This window comes from Aegilops tauschii, chromosome 2 (assembly GCF_002575655.3).
Source record: "Aegilops tauschii subsp. strangulata cultivar AL8/78 chromosome 2, Aet v6.0, whole genome shotgun sequence".
Lineage (NCBI taxonomy): Eukaryota > Viridiplantae > Streptophyta > Magnoliopsida > Poales > Poaceae > Aegilops > Aegilops tauschii.
Window position 1 is genome coordinate 217,611,584 of NC_053036.3, and position 18,518 is coordinate 217,630,101.

Here is an 18,518-nt window from a genome sequence, read left to right on the forward strand (position 1 = left end):
CGTAGTTTGAGGAGTTCATGTATTCACTAAGTGTTAATGCTTTGGTCTGGCACTCTATTAAAAGGAGGCCTTAATATCCCTTAGTTTCCAATAGGACCCCACTGCCACGGGAGGGTAGGACAAAAGATGTCATACAAGTTCTTTTCCATAAGCACGTATGACTATATTCAGAATACATGCCTACATTACATTGATGAACTGGAGCTAGTTCTGTGTCACCCTATGTTATAACTATTGCATGAGGAATCACATCCGACATAATTATCCATCACTGATCCAATGCCTAGAGCTTTTCACATATTGCTCTTTGCTTAGTTACTTTACCGTTGCCACAGTTACAATTACTACAAAACTGCTACTGTTACTTTTGCCACTGTTACCGTTACTTCCATACTACTTTGTTACTAAATACTTTGTTGCAGATATTAATTTATCCAGGTGTGGTTGAATTGACAACTCAACTACTAATACTTCAGAATATTCTTTGGCTCCCCTTGTGTCGAATCAATAAATTTGGGTTAAATACTCTACCCTCAAAAACTGTTGCGATCCCCTATATTAGATGTTCCAGGAGTTGAAGTTAATATTTCAAGCAAATACCCGGATTGAGAGATATGAAGTCTCCAATAAGTTCTACAGCTGCAAGATGGAGGAGAATAGTTCTGTCAGTGAGCATATACTCAAAATGTCTGGGTATAACAATCACTTGATTCAACTGGGAGTTAATCTTCCTGATGATAGTGTCATTGACAGAATTCTTCAATCACTGCCACCAAGCTATAAGACCTTCGTGATGAACTATAATATGCAAGGGATGGATAAGACAATTCGTGAGCTCTTCGCAATGCTAAGGGCTATGGAGGTAGAAATCAAGAAGGAGCACCAAGTGTTGATGGTCAACAAGACCACCAGTTTCAAGAAAAGGGGTAAAGGGAAGAAGCGGAACTTCAAGAAGAACGGCAAGCAAGTTGCTGCTCAAGTGAAGAAGCCCAAGTCTGGACCTAAGCCTGAGACTGAGTGATTCTACTGCAAAGGGACTGGTCACTGGAAGCGGAACTGCCCCAGTATTTGGTGGATAAGAAGGATGGCAAGGTGAACAAAGGTATATGTGATATACATGTTATTGATGTGTACCTTACTAATGCTCGCAGTAGCACCTGGGTATTTGATACTGGTTCTGTTGCTAATATTTGCAACTCGAAACAGGGACTACTGATTAAGCGAAGATTAGCTACGGACGAGGTGACGATGCGCGTGGGAAATGGTTCCAAAGTCGATGTGATCGCGGTCAGCACGATACCTCTACATCTACCTTCGAGATTAGTTTTAGACCTGAATAATTGTTATTTGGTGCCAGCGTTAAGCATGAACATTATATCTGGATCTTGTTTGATGCGAGACGGTTATTCATTTAAATCAGAGAATAATGGTTGTTCTATTTATATGAGTAATATCTTTCATGGTCATGCACCCTTGAAGAGTGGTCTATTTTTATTGAATCTCGATAGTAGTGATACACATATTCATAATACTGAAGACAAAAGATGCAGAGTTGATAACGATAGTGCAACTTACTTGTGGCACTGCTGTTTGGGTCATATTGGTGTAAAGTGCATGAAGAAACTCCATTCTGATGGACTTTTGGAATCACTTGATTATGAATCACTTGGTACTTGCGAACCATGCCTAATGGGAAAGATGACTAAAACTCCATTCTCCGGAACAATGGAGCGAGCAACAGATTTGTTGGAAATCATACATACTGATGTATGTGGTCCGATGAATGTTGAGGCTCACGCTGGGTATCGTTATTTTCTCACCTTCACAGATTATTTGAGCAGATATGGGTATATCTACTTGATGAAGCATAAGTCTGAAACATTTGAAAAGTTCAAAGAATTTTAGAGTGAAGTGGAAAATCATCGTAACAAGAAAATAAAGTTTCTACGATCTGATCGTGGAGGAGAATATTTGAGTTACAAGTTTGGTCTTCATTTGAAACAATGCGGAATAGTTTCGCAACTCACGCCACCCGGAACACCACAGCGTAATGGTGTGTCCGAACGTCGTAATCGTACTCTACTAGATATGGTGCAATCTATGATGTCTCTTACTGATTTACCGCTATCGTTTTGGGGTTATGCTTTAGAGACGGCTGCATTCACGTTAAATAGGGCACCATCTAAATCCGTTGAGACAACACCTTATGAACTGTGGTTTGGCAAGAAACGAAAGTTGTCGTTTCTTAAAGTTTGGGGTTGCGATGCTTATGTGAAGAAACTTCAACTTGATAAGCTCGAACCCAAATCGGAGAAATGTGTCTTCATAGGATACCCAAAGGAGACTATTGGGTAAACCTTCTATCACAGATCTGAAGGCAAGACATTCGTTGCTAAGAATGGATCCTATCTACAGAAGGAGTTTCTCTCGAAAGAAGTGAGTGGGAGGAAAGTAGAACTTGATGAGGTAACTGTACCTGCTCCCTTATTGGAAAGTAGTTCATCACAGAAATCTGTTCCTGTGACTCCTACACCAATTAGTGAGGAAGCTAATGATGATGATCATGTAACTTCAGATCAAGTTACTACCGAACCTCGTAGGTCAACCAGAGTAAGATCCGCACCAGAGTGGTATAGTAATCCTATTCTGGAGGTCATGTTACTTGACCATGACGAACCTACGAACTATGAAGAAGCGATGATGAGCCCAGATTTCGCGAAATGGCTTGAGGCCATGAAATCTGAGATGGGATCCATGTATGAGAACAAAGTGTGGACTTTGGTTGACTTGCCCGATGATCGGCAAGCCATCGAGAATAAATGGATCTTCAAGAAGAAGACTGACCTTGATGGTAATGTTAATGTCTACAAAGCTCGACTTGTTGCGAAAGGTTTTTGACAAGTTCAAGGAGTTGACTACGATGAGACCTTCTCACCCGTAGTGATGCTTAAGTCAGTCCGAATCATGTTAGCAATTGCTGCATTTTATGATTATGAAAGTTGGCAAATGGATGTAAAGACTGCATTCCTGAATGGATTTCTGGAAGAAGATTTGTATATGATGCAACCTGAAGGTTTTATCGATCCAAAGGATGCTAACAAAGTGTGCAAGCTCCAGCGATCCATTTATGGACTGGTCCAAGCATCTCGGAGTTGGAATAAACGTTTTGATAGTGTGATCAAAGCATATGGTGTTATACAGACTTTTGGAGAAGCCTGTAGTTACAAGAAAGTGAGTGGGAGCTCTGTAGCATTTCTAATATTATATTTGGATGACATATTGTTGATTGGAAATGATATAGAATTTCTGGATAGCATAAAAGGATACTTGAATAAGAGTTTCAATGAAAGACCTCGGTGAAGCTGCTTATATATTGGGCATCAAGATCTGTAGAGATAGATCAAGACGCTTAATTGGATTTTCATAAAGCACATACCTTGATAAAGTTTTGAAGAAGTTCAAAATCGATCAAGCAAAGAAAGGGTTCTTGCCTGTGTTACAAGGTGTGAAGTTGAGTCAGACTTAATGCCCGACCACTGCAGAAGATAGAGAGAAAATGAAAGGTGTTCCCTATGCTTCAGCCATAGGCTCTATCATGTATGCAATGCTGTGTACCAGACCTGATGTGTGCCTTGCTATTAGTTTAGTAGGGAGGTACCAAAGTAATCCAGGAGTGGATCACTGGATAGCGGTCAAGAACATCCTGAAATACCTGAAAAGGACAAAGGATATGTTTCTCGTTTATGGAGGTGACAATGGTTACGTCGACGCAAGCTTTGACACTGATCCGGATGACTCTAAGTCACAAACGGGATATGTGTTTCTATTGAACGGTGTAGCTGTCAATTGGTGCAGTTCTAAGAAAAGCGTCGTGGTGGGATCTACGTGCGAAGCGGAGTACATAGCTGCTTCGGAAGCAGCAAATGAAGGAGTCTGGATGAAGGAGTTCATATCCGATCTTGGTGTCATACCTAGTGCATCGGGTCCAATGAAAATATTTTGTGACAATACTGGTGCAATTGCCTTGGCATAGGAATCTAGATTTCACAAGAGAACCAAGCGCATCAAGAGACGCTTCAATTACATCCACGATCAAGTCAAGGAGGGAGACATAGAGATTTGCAAGATACATACGGATCTGAATGTTCCAGACCCGTTGACTAAGCCTCTCTCACGAGCAAAACATGATCAACACCAAGACTCCATGGGTGTTAGAATCATTACTGTGTACGAGACTAAAGGAAATATACCCTAGAGGCAATAATAAAGTTGTTATTTATATTTCCTTATATCATGATAAATGTTTATTATTCATGCTAGAATTGTATTAACCGGAAACTTAGTACATGTGTGAATACTTAGACAAACAGAGTGTCACTAGTATGCCTCTACTTGACTAGCTCGTTGAATCAAAGATGGTTAAGTTTCCTAGCCATATACATGAGTTGTCATTTGATTAACGGGTTCACATCATTAGAGAATGATGTGGTTGACTTGACCCATTCCGTTAGCTTAGCACTTGATCGTTTAGTATATTGCTATTGCTTTCTTCATGACTTATACATGTTCCTATGACTGAGATTATGCAACTCCCGAATACCGGAGGAACACTTTGTGTGCTACTGATACGTCTCCAACGTATCTATAATTTTTGATTGTTCCATGCTATTATATTATCCATCTTGGATGTTTTATGGGCTTTACTATGCACTTTTTATTACTTTTGGGACTAACCTATTGACCCAGAGCCCAGTGCCAGTTTTTGTTTTTTGCCTTGTTTCAGTGTTTCGCAGAAAAGGAATATCAAACGGAGTCCAAACGGAATGAAACCTGCGGGAACGTGATTTTTTGAACGGAGGCAATCCAGGGGACTTGGAGTGCACGTCAGGGAATAAACGAGGAAGGCACGAGGTAGGGGGCGCGCCCACCCCCTTGGGCGCGCCCTCCACCCTCGTGGGCCCCTCGTGGCTCCCCTGACGTATTTCTTCCTCCTATATATACCAATATACCCTAAAACCTTCGAGGAACAGAATAGATCGGGAGTTCCGCCGCCGCAAGCCTCTGTAGCCACCAAAAACCAATCGGGACCCTGTTCCGGCACCCTGCCGGAGGGGGGGATCCCTCACCGGTGGTCATCTTCATCATCCCGACGATCTCCATGACGAGGAGGGAGTAGTTCACCCTCGGGGATGAGGGTATGTACCAGTAGCTATGTGTTTGATCTCTCTCTCTCGTGTTCTTGATTTGGCACGATCTTGATGTATCGCGAGCTTTGCTATTATAGTTGGATCTTATGATGTTTCTCCCCCTCTACTCTCTTGTAATGGACTGATTTTTCCCTTTGAAGTTATCTTATCGGATTGAGTCTTTAATGATTTGAGAACACTTGATGTATGTCTTGCGTGGGATAACCGTGGTGACAATGGGTTATTCTATTGATTCACTTGATGTATGTTTTGGTGATCAACTTGCGGGTTCCGCCCATGAACCTATGCATAGGGGTTGGCACACGTTTTCGTCTTGACTCTCCGGTAGAAACTTTGGGGCACTCTTTGAAGTTCTATGTGTTGGTTGAATAGATGGATCTGAGATTGTGTGATGCATATCGTATAATCATACCCACGGATACTTGAGGTGACATTGGAGTATCTAGGTGACATTAGGGTTTTGGTTGATGTGTGTCTTAAGGTGTTATTTTACTACGAACACTAGGGCTGTTTGTGACACTTATAGGAATAGCCCAATGGATTGATCGGAAAGAATAACTTTGAGGTGGTTTCGTACCCTACCATAATCTCTTCGTTTGTTCTCCGCTATTAGTGACTTTGGAGTGACTCTTTGTTGCATGTTGAGGGATAGTTATATGATCCAATTATGTTATTATTGTTGAGAGAACTTGCACTAGTGAAAGTATGAATCCTAGGCCTTGTTTCCTAGCATTGCAATACCGTTTACGCTCACTTTTATCGTTTGCTACCTTGCTGTTTTTATATTTTCAGATTACAAAAACCTATATCTACCATCCGTATTGCACTTGTATCACCATCTCTTCGCCGAACTAGTGCACCTATACAATTTACCATTGTATTGGGTGTGTTGGGGACACAAGAGACTCTTTGTTAATTGGTTGCAGGGTTGCTTGAGAGAGACCATCTTCATCCTACGCCTCCCACGGATTGATAAACCTTAGGTCATCCACTTGAGGGAAATTTGCTACTGTCCTACAAACCTCTGCACTTGGAGGCCCAACAACGTCTACAAGAAGAAGGTTGTGTAGTAGACATCAGCTACCAAACGTCACAACGTAACTGGGTGATTATAAAGGTGCTCTGCAGGTGTCTCCAATGGTAGTTGTTGAGTTGGCATAGATCAAGATTAGGATTTGTCACTCCGATTGTCGGAGAGGTATCTCTGGGCCCTCTCGGTAATGCACATCACTATAAGCCTTGCAAGCAATGTGACTAATGAGTTAGTTGCGGGATGATGCATTACGGAACGAGTAAAGAGACTTGCCAGTAACGAGATTGAACTAGGTATTGAGATACCGATGATCGAATCTCGGGCAAGTAACATACCGATGACAAAGGGAACAACGCATGTTGTTTTGCGGTTTGACCGATAAAGATCTTCGTAGAATATGTGGGAGCCAATATGAGCATCCAGGTTCTGCTATTGGTTATTGACCGGAGACGTGTCTCGGTCATGTCTACATAGTTCTCGAACCCGTAGGGTCCGCACGCTTAACGTTCGGTGACGATCGGCATTATGAGTTTATGTGTTTTTATGTACCGAAGGTTGTTCGGAGTCCTAGATATGATCACGGACATGACGAGGAGTCTCGAAATGGTCGAGACATAAAGATCGATTGATTGGATGACTATGTTTGGACATTGGAATCGTTCTGGGTGAGTTTGGGCATTAACCGGAGTACCGGGGTGTTACCGGAACCCCCTGGGGAGTATATGGGCCTTATTGGGCTTTAGGGGAGAGAGAGAGGGGGGCTGCCTAGGGCAGGCCGTGCGCCCCCCAAGGCCTATTCCGAATTGGACTAGGGTGGAGGGGCGGCGCCCGCTCCTTGCTTCACTTCTCTCTTCCTCTTCCTTCTCTCCTACTCCTACTACTTGGAAGGGGGGAATCCTACTCCTGGTGGGAGTAGGACTCCCCAGGGCACGCCATAGTAGAGGGCCGGACCTCCCCCTCCTCTACTCCTTTGTATACGGGGGAGGGGCACCCCATAGACACACAAGTTGATCATTGATCTCTTAGCCGTGTGCGGTGCCCCCCTCCACCATAATCCACCACGGTCATATCGTCTAGTGCTTAGGCGAAGCCCTGCGCCGGTAGCTTCATCATCACCGTCATCACTCCGTCGTGCTGACGAAGCTCTCCCTCGACACTCTGCTGGATCGTGAGTTCGTGGGACGTCACTGAGCTGAACGTGTGCAGATCGCGGAGGTGCCGTACGTTCGGTACTAGGATCGGTCGATCGTGAAGACGTACGACTACATCAAACGCATTGCCATAACGCTTCCGCTTTCGGTCTACGAGGGTACATGGACAACACTCTCCCCTCTCGTTGCTATGCATCACCATGATCTTGCGCGTGCATAGCAAACAAATTGCAATTACTACGTTCCCCAACAAGGCTAATGATGTGCTTATGCGTTTGGTTATGACATTTATGACATCGACAACTCTACCATGGTAGGAAGCAATTTCACACTGTTCACTACTGTAAGATGATTTAGATATTTAAAAGTAGACTACATCCGTAATGAGTGAACAGACACATTAAAATGTGTTTACATACATCTAATTTACAAAAAAGTTAGAACATCATATAGTAGTGAGTGGAGGGGGTTTTAATCAATGGCCCAATGACTGGGTTACAGGTGAAGAACCCTACGCAAGCACAATGTCAGACAAATAGGATGTCCTGGTAATTGTAATATAGTGACTTACCTTAACTAGTTGAACAGGCTCAGCGCTGCTCCTCCTTCTCTTGCAAGGCTCCTTCCTAACATCTTGTACTTGGAAATCCTCAATCTTATTTTCATTGCACCCCCTCTGCAAGGTGACACAAACTAGTTGCTAGTCTCCTTGGATGATAAATATGCATACTTTCCAGTCTGTGAACAACACAAAAGGATGAGATTATAAAAAAACAACACCACATGAAACATGCCACATCTCTTGCACACAATGAAATGAGCATTTACTATGTGTGCACTATGTAAAAACTAGGCATACCTTCGAACTGGATCTCCAGGTACTCTTGGAGAGCCTACTTTGGTGTACAGCCAAACCTTTATGTCACCTATGAGTTAGACAAGCCCCCACCACAGTAGCCCTTAGTGTTATCATTGACAAGCTCTCTTAGAGTGTTAGGTCAAGAATAGGTGGTAATCAAAGCAAACAATCTTAGTATGGCTGGCTGATACAAACAAGCAATTGAACAGATGTGTGAGCAAATCTTACATATCAAGAAAAGAAGCAAAGAAGGAGGCTTAAAGACCATCACTTGACTAACCAGATTTAAGGGGCCTTTAAACATCATATGCAACGTATGAACTAACGTAAACATTGCATATTTCAGATTCTATAATGAAATGCACATGTATTAGGTTATGCCATGTATGATGATGCCTAAATGTACACTATAGCAGGCATGAGTGATTCATCATTGCACGCACAATTAAATTGCAGGTTAAGGGCCAGTTCTATTCCGCCTTTTCAGAGCTTATTGTCAAAATAAGCCATAAAAGATGTAAAGAAGTTATTTTTTAGTTGTGGGCTTGGGCTTAACTTATTTCGCTTTGGAGGGGGTGTTTCGGGTAGAAGCTCACTAAAAATTGAAGGGAGGGGGAATAGTGAAATGACTCTGTTGTCTGCCTATATTACACCCAAAATGCCACTGGTCATGCCCGCGTCACACCTGACCCTCAAGTAAAACCAAACACGCAAGCGTTCATTGCCCTGCCCGCTTGCATCTCCTCTCCCCTTCCCCTCTACCCCGATCCCCTGCCTGCAACGCTAGGGTTCCTCCAGCAAGCCGTCGCCATTGGTCCCATCTGGCCTGGTCCTCGACGATGCTCTGTCCAGCTAGGCTACATGGCTGGCGGGTAGGGCCAAATCTCCTCGGCTGCTCCTCCCTCTGGCGTCGCCCCTCATTCTCATGGTCTCCAGCAGCTGCTCCGCTGTGGTCTGTCCAACACCCTACTCTGGTGGGCGCCGCACAACTACGGCTAATGCCACACTGCAGCAGAAGGCACCTCGTTCCCCCTCCCCTCCTCCCAGGCCGTGGCCTTGAGGTGCTATTGAAGGATGAGCTCGTCCAACAAGGTGAGGATCTCCTCTGATTTTTTGCCAAATTTTCATTCTGATCCGCTATATGATGAATTGCTATGAGTTGCTTCTGCTACTGCTATATGATGCATTGCTATGAGCTGCTCCTACTGCTGCTATATGATGAATTGCTATGAGCTGCTGCTGCTATATGATGAATTGCTATGAGCTGCTACTTCTATATGATGAGTTGCTATAAGCTGCTCCTGCTGTTGCTATATGATGAATTGCTATGAGTTGCTCCTGATGCTGCTATATGATGAATTGCTATGAGCTACTCCTGCTGATGTTATATGATGAATTACTATGAGATGCTGCTGGTATATGATGAATTGCACACTGCTGCTGCTGTATGATGAGTTGCTATGAGCTGCTGCTGCTGCTATATGATGCTTTCAGGTGGTGCTGCTATATGATAATAACCAGCCACTTCGACCATCGAATTTCGATAAATAATTGTTCTTCATTTAAATTTGGGTCATGCGTTCTTCGTTTAAATTAGGCAATGGGATCTCTATGGAAGACATTGACCAATGTAGATTGTGCCAAGTAGATGGTATCTTTGTATTTGCATTTTGAACAAATATTGATGGTCTGTTTTCCTATCATATTAATTACTGCACTGGGTTCAATTTGTGATGTTTGCAAGTCAAATTAATTTTCATATGGGCAGCAAAATGACAAAATATAATGCAATCTAGATTTTTCACTGATCATACCAAAGATAAGCTGAAAAGGCAGGCAATGAAAAGAACTGGTTGGCTTATTACCTAGAGCTTATATTCAAAGGTGATTATTTTCTTAGGATAACTCGTAATAACTGTCCCTAAGAAACGTGGCCAATAGAATTGACATACAAATAACATGTCACGATGATTGCAATGGAGGACCAGTTCTTTTGCCAGATTCTCCCAGGATCTGACCCTACCCAAATTCTCCCAGAATCTTGGAGCCCCATTTGTTTTACAATCCTATCTAGTTAGAGTCTAATTAGGTAGGATTGTAATACAAAAGGGGGTCAAAGATTCTAGGAGAAGCTAGAGAGGGGCAGATTGTGGGAGAATCCTGCAAAATAACTGGGCCAGAGTGACCTACCATAGCACACTCTATAGGCTCACCGCTGCCTCTCCTTTTTTTGCGATGTTCCATGAAATTGCCACATACATCTTGTACTTTTTCATTGCGTAACCCTATCTGCAAGTTGACACGACTAATTTCAGACATCTCTACATGATAATACATTGCATATCTCTTGCACATATTTAATCCACCAATTAACGATTGTGTGCGTAGCATAAACTAGCCATGACTCTGTGTGCTGAACTAGCAGGCACTCTAAGGGAGCCTAATGTAGTGCACTGGAATTCGTACATGCCACCTACGATTTTGTGTAATGTACTACCTCTATTCCTAAATATATGTCTTTTTAGAGATTCCAGTATGGACCACATACATATGTATGTAGATGCATTTTCGAGTGTAGATTCACTCATTTTGCTCTGTATGTAGCCTATAGTGGAATCTCTAGAAAGACTTATATTTAGGAACCGAGGGAGTATCATGCATGACATCTACATATCTAATTTAGCAGCCAGTAGTAGAAATCATTGTCTGCACAAAGGGATTACTGGTCGAAAATCCTAGCAAAACATGCTGGCAAGGACACAACAATACAAGAGAGAGAGAGAGAGGAGAGAGAGAGAGAGAGACGCACTTACAAGAACATAGCAATGCCTCAGTCCAGGATCTTGGTTGTCCAAGCTATTAGATCCAGAAGAAACATCATCCTTGTAGTTTTTGCCAGCTGCATAACATGTAACAACGACTTTTTAGTATATTTGAAGTACATCGGGAAGGTGATGTTGGACGGGTTTAAAGGTGACAAGTACCTAGGCCGTGGCGGGTGCTTGGCATCTTGCCAGACGATGGGAATCAGGTTAGAAACGTCAAGGGTGATGATGCTGCGCTGGCTATCGGGGTCCGGTAAGGAGACCTATAACCGTCGAGTAGGGTGTTTGTGGAGCGGCTCCGGTAGGGTGGACTACGGTGTGGGAGAAGCGGATCTGAGGTCGTGGACGAGGGCGTCGGTGAAGCTGCTCCGGTGGTTGGGTTCAGGATGGTGTCAACAATGCGGATCTGTGGCCGTGGATGGGGCGTCAGAAGCTACTCCGGTAGGTTGGACGAGGGTGCGATGAAGCGGATCTGAGGCCGTGGACTTGTGAGTTGGCAAAGCGGCCCCGGCAGGGTTGAGAATGGTATAGGCGAATCTACTCCGGTAGGGTTGACGATAGTGTCGGCGAAGAGGCTCTGGTAGGGTTGAGGAAGGTCTCGGCGAAGAGGATCAGAGGACGTCGACGGGGGCGTTGGTGGGGCGGCTCCGGCGGGGGTGTGGACGAAGCGTCTCCGGTGGGGAGTACGAAGGAGCCGCTGGAGATGCGCTGCGGTTGACGAGAGTACCGACGAAGCAGATCGGGCGTCATGGACAAGGCTGGCACTGAATGGGCTGTGGTACAGTAGTGGATGAGCAGTCTACTTGTTTCTAGGGGAGGTGGGATGGGTAGATGTGGCCGCAGAAGCAAATCTAGCGAGGTGGACGCCACTGGCAGTGAATGGGCTCTGGTTCGCCGATGGATGAGTAGTCTAGGGTTTCGAGAGGGGAGGGGTAGAAAGGCCGATGAAGTACGGACGGCGTGATGTAAGATGCTCTGGTGCTGTGGAGTTAGTCATTTTTGCGGGAGGAGGAGAGGAAATGGGGGTGCCGTGTGGTGGGAGGAACCGAAAGTTAACAAAGCAGCCCCGACCTATTATGTAAATGAGGGCCGTATTGTAACTGTTGTTCTCCGTGCACCAAGGACAAAAGGGGAATTTCGCATGCTAAAGACTATAGGTGGTAGAAATTTTAGAAGGAGGCGGGAGATTTTGCCGCCCGCGGGATCGTTCGTATCCAGTTTCAACTAATTTTGGACAGTGCTAGCGGGAAGGTCATGCGAGACTATGTACACGGGGCACATGTCAGCAGTTAATAACTCGTGTGAAGTCTACCCCAGAAAAAAAAGACAATAACTCAGGATGATGCACCAATAACTTGGACATTCACACGGGCGCGGCCAATCGTACGAGTGTGGAGGCGCATTCACAAAAAAGGATCAAACACCTAGCCTATGTATTTCTCGTGTAAATAGATAATTTAGTGCCATTGGTTATTTACTTTAAACATAATGCATTGACGTGTTATTGTAGAGGCGCACAAAAAGAAATGGATATTGTAGTCCGCTACTTAAAAGTGTTACCTCATATGATTACATAGCCTCCATTTCATAAATTGCTTACCCGTTGAATTCATATATGAATATTACATATATTACTTCATAATAGAACCTTAAATCATCCAAGACTAATGAATTTGAATGCAAGACTAACAATGATGCATGTACATGATAGCTACATTGGTTGTTTGAAGAAACATCACTGTAACTTTGGCATGCACAATTGAAGAGGATTATTTAGAAAAAATGTGAGATGTGAGTGTCCAATCTTTATAGCGTTGACTCGATATTGTACCTTTGGCCACGATACGAAGTAGATATTGATTTATGTTCAAGCGATGCACGTCTACGATCGCTAGATAGTGATACGTGAATGAATTGTGCAATCTCTCTCAGAAGTATACATATCTCATTTCTCCATGGGCATCGGAATCACACATGCTCACTTCGTGTATTTCTCTCCCTCTGTCAAGGTTAGAATTCTTCTTTCTACCCTGTCCTACAAGTCTCTCACACAGAAACACACACGCTCTCTCTGTCGAACGCGCCCACCCCTTTAATTCTGCCCACCCACTGCCACTAATGCCTAAAAGTATAATTATGTCTCTCACACATATGCCTAAGGTTAACTCGAGTCCCGGAACCATATGAATACATACAATGGGACTCCAGCAGAGCACCTTTTGTTTTGATATTTCTCTCTCTCTCTCTCACACACACACACGCACACACACGCGCGCGCGCGTAGACATTATTTCTCTCTTCATTTTTTTCCGGCACTTGCATGAACACCGCTTGTTTATCTCCGTGATGCTTTAAGTATTCCTTGCACACATGCTATCTACCTATCCCTTAATATAGATATGTGTCACACAAACTCCTTCTCCCTATATCTAAGTGTCACTGCCCCCCACACCCACACACACACACACTTCCTGACACTTAAGGAGTAGGGTGACACCTTGATCTTGATACTAATCTATCTACTGGCTTCTCTCTCAAACACACACACACACTACCCGACACCGAAGGAGTAGGATGGCACCTCAATCTTCATAGTAATCTATCTACTGGCTTCTCTCTCAAACACACACACATACACACACACTCGCTAGTTGTGCCTCTGTGCCTACCGCGCGCACACTCTCGATATGTCTTTCTCTCCCTCCCCCTCCCCACCCCCCAACAATGACAGCTGAAGGGTGACAACTCGGTCTTGATCTTAATCTATCAATTGGTTTCTCTCTCAAACACACACACACATACACAGAAACACACACACACACGCTAGTTGTGTCTCTGTGCCTCGCTCACACACGCTCGATACGTCTTTCTCTCCGTAGCCCCCTCGATATATAGACTTCTCGCGCGCACACAGCTGTAGTGACGATGATGCTGAAATCAGTGTGCCTTGTTTTTGCTGGCCTCATGTGATAGTTATCACCCTGTTTTCTGTTAATTAACAAGGCAACCTTTTCTTTGTTACTACTAGTGAATCTGAAATCATTCGGGGTAGACATAAAATATATCACTTCAACCCAATTATCGCAGCAACTATTTTGAAAGAAACTAGCTAGATGCTCGTGCATTGCACGGAACATGAAGATGCATTTGTATGAGTAGTTTATCTTGTGAAAGAAAAGGATGAACAAGGGAAGGGCTTATTTGCAAATGTGGAGAGGGGTGTGGGTATCTTTTTGCAAAATTGGCATAGTTTCCTTCCTATCCGTTAGGTATAAATCCGATGACCTATATTGCAGGATGGCAGGCACACCATCATCACCAACTCTGTTTTCTACTCCCTCCGTTCCTAAATATTTGTCTTTTTAGAGATTTCAACAAGTGACTACATACAGAGCAAAATGAGTGAATCTACACTCTAAAATATGTCTATATAGACATCCGTATGTGGTAGTCCATTTGAAATCTGGAAAAGACAAATATTTAGGAACGGAGGGAGTATAAGAGTAGACATAGAGATATATCTCGAGCATCGTCCACAACAAAAATGTGCTGGGCTGGTTAGCGCCGGATGCTCGCAACGCGATGACCTGAGTTCAAATTCTGTCCTTAACTTTAGATTTTTATATTATATATTATTTAATATATACTTTTTTCCTACTGTACTGACAGTGCAGCCCATAGAGTACTTAGAATACAAGATTAAGGATGGATTTGTTTCTTTTTAACTTTCTGTACGAAGGTGTAGCCACCCTGCAAGTCATGTGTACACTGTACATGCAATTAACTTTTTATAGAGGGAGAATCATACACGCAATTAACTCAAATGGATTTGATGTGACTCTATTATTTACAGCATAAGTGCATATCCAACGGCAGCCGGCAAATTTCCTCCCGCTTCCTTCCACGGAGGACGACATCCAATGCCAGCGGCCTACATTTTCACAACTCTAACCAACCAGACGAAATTCGTGCAAACACGGACTGATCTCATATAAGCATGAAGGATTTCGTATAAAAAAGCCTGATGTTCATATAAACATGATGGATTTCATTACATTTACATGAACTAAGTGGTGCTAATCTGGCTCTCGTGGTATAATTAATACCTAATATAAATGGCGGCCCGCGGATCCCTTTGTCTTCCTCATGTCCAGCAGACACTTGCGGGGTCGACGAAGGTCCTCAGAAGAGACGAAGCAGCAAAGAAACCACCTGAATACGTAGTCGTCGCCTCGGCGGTGGCCTTCATGGGACCCAAGTGGCGGCAGCCTCCTGTGTTCTACTTATCCTCGATGATGGCGGTGGACACGGAGAAGCTGGCCACCGACTCATCGCTCTCCATGCACCCGGCTTCTGTCTCTGCCTGCATGGCGCTGCCACAGGCACGGGAGGCGCGCCCACAGACATGGGAGGCGCGGCCACCGCAGACACTGGTGGCGCGGTACGACGCGACAGCGACGACACCCGTGCCGCCGTGCTCGCTGCCGTGCCGACGTGGAGCAACTCGCCACTCCTCATCGAGCTGAACTGGAGCGGCGAGTTGTTGAACCACACGCCGGCTTGGGGCGGCAACTGGCTGCGTCGGGCCAAGAAAGGTTGGTGAAGCACCGAGCGGCCTCGCTCGTATCCGGAGGGCTCGGCGGGCCACCTAGCCGGGTAGTATGCCGGAGAATGGCTCCTCGGAAGCCCTCAGAAGAGTGGAGAAAATGGTGAATGAGCAGATGGGGGAGCAACGGAGGGGTGCGATTCTTGCCCGCTATCTGTCTGGCCTCGTTTAAATGGAGGGCGGACGGTAGGAGCTTGGCCGGCGTTTGGCCTCGTTTAAATTGACGGCGGGCGGGAGGAGCTCGGCCGGCGTTGCGTTTAATTCCAGCCCGCTCATGAATGGACATGTGGCCGGAGTAGGTTTCTCGGTTTGCATGCAGGTTTAACGGAGGCGTTTGATGGAGGCGAGGAGGCGTGTTCAGCCGGGCGTGCTGCGGGCGGCGCAATACTATTCGATTTGACAGTTACTAGTAAACCAGGACAGTTACCGATATGGCTTTAATGCAGACGAGGGAGAGGGTAGCGGTTCCCTAAATGATGAACGGCCAATGATGCATCCTCCTTCAATTAGCATCCTGAATGCATGAGGGAAGTAATGGGAGGAGGACGGGGAAAAGAGGCAGCACGATGTGAATGCAACGCAGTTTGCACTCATATAAAGGCGCCCCTCCATTCCAATGCATCTACCACATCGTACTGTAACACCGTGGATTTTTGCCCTTTCCTTTTTTGATGATTTTCTTTGATTTCTTGATTTGATTTGCTTTTCCATGGCTACGTGGTTCTAAAACTTGGGAGGATCATGTCTTCCTAGGTTTTATAGTGGCTTGTCATCCTCATCATCATCCCAAGATCATGTCATTTTCATCCTTGACCTTATCCAATATTCTTTTTCTAGGGAATATTCCTTTTCTATTAACGGAATAACCCTATTTTCCCTAGGTTGTGAAGCAACCTATATTTCTGTCACTCCCAAAATTCCCAAATAATTCTCATAAATTGTTTGGGTCATATCTTTCTCAAATATGTCAAAATCCTTCCTTAACATCATCAAAGATAATTCACAAATATTCCTTTTCTGATTCTGCCCTAAGTGGCTTTTTGAGAAGGAAGTGTCATTTCTATTTGCTTGATTGGCCCCAAACTTTTTGGACATCTTTTATTGTCCGTATAATTTCTCAATGCCAACATTCAACTCAATTTGCCTAGTAAATATTCCTGAGCAATTTTTCAAAGTTCCTGTCCGAGGGAGGCCCATCTGAAGGAAGTACAAGCTAGGCATATCCAAATGAGTTGAAATTTTGCAAAGTCCTTCATATGATCAAATAATCACTCTCCACCAAATTTGAGCTCATGTAACCCTTCCATGTGAGCCCAGCTCCAAATCTTGGTTTCTCGTCAGATTTTCAGTTTGTGAAGCAACCATTTTTTTATTGCTTCATTTAAGCTGAAAATTTACCAGGACATTCTCCTGTCCATATCAACTCTCTCCACCAAGTTTTGGCTCAATTCATTAATCCATTTGCCCTGTGCAATTTTTCCAAGTTTATGTCCAGAGAGATGCTGTATGAAGCAAGTGCTAGTTTGGCTAATCCAAATGGCCCGAAACTTTTCGAGCATCTTCATTTCTTCAAATCATTGGGCCATGCCCATTTTCAGCTCACACCAATCAACTATGTGAGTGCACCTTCATGATCTTGATTCTGGACCACATCATGCAGTTGTTAAGCAACCATGATAAATCTTGGTCCAAATCTCTCCAAACTTCACAGGATCATAGTCCTTCCTAGCCTAAACACCCCAGACATCATGTTTGGTCCTTAGCATCTCCCTGTGGATCACAGTGACCTGATCAAGTTTGATACAACAAATTTCAGAGGGTCATTACCACCTAACCACAGTGCCCTTGATCGAGTCACTACCTTAGTTGTAACCTACCTTGGAGGGACTACACGCCAGACATGGTTGGCCCGGCCAGAACGCGTCGCTTGCACCCGTGCCCGTGCTGATCACGCTTGCGTCATGGCTAATTGTGTGCTCTGGCTCATTCCGGCCACTATTCTCATCCACTCCCTCGACGTCCAACCTTGTTCAGAAGCTCCCCGTGCTAGTCTGCGTCACCCCGTGTCCGGGCCCCTCCTAGTTCGCCATTAATGCGACGCTAGAGCCGTGCCCGTGACGCGTCCGGCTTCTGTCCTTCCATTAGAGCTCGGCTTGAGCTTGCCCGTGATGCTCTAGATTCTTCCCCGCGGCTATATAAGAGTGCCCCGAGTCCTCCCGCACCTCACCCACTCTTCCCTCGCCTCTCCCGGCCACTGGAGTGCCCCTATGTCACCTCATCTCGTCGGAGTTCGCCGCGGCCATCACCGGCCTCCATTGATTCTGGCCACCTCAAGCCCCCTCTCCCTCCCCCTCTCCCTCCACTGCCTTCCCCTCACCTCCACGAGCCGCCCCACCCCCTCTCCCCTCGCTGGAGCTTCCCGTTTCGCCGGAGAGCATCACCACCGCCCGCCTCCTGTCATCCCCTGGCGCCGCCCTCCCCTTCTCCCCACTCCTCCCCGGCGGCCGCCCTTCCTGTGAATGGATGCGGCAGGTCCCGCGGTCCCGCCGGTGCCCGCCCCTTGGCCGGAGCTGGCCTGGGCCGACCGGCCCCCTCGCCGCTTCCCTCCTCTACTCCTCCTCTGTTCACGGGAGGAACAGAGGCGCGGGGAAGAAGACGACCGCGCCCGACCCCCCTCCCCCTGCGCCTGGGCCCTGCCCGTCAGTGGCCCAGCCTGCCCGCTGACGTGGTAAGTGGAAGCGCATTTCCGGATAATACATCTTCGTGTCCGGAAAGCATATTCTGTTTCTATTTCTGCTCCAAAATACGTTTTCTCTTTACAGAAACGTATTCTTCCA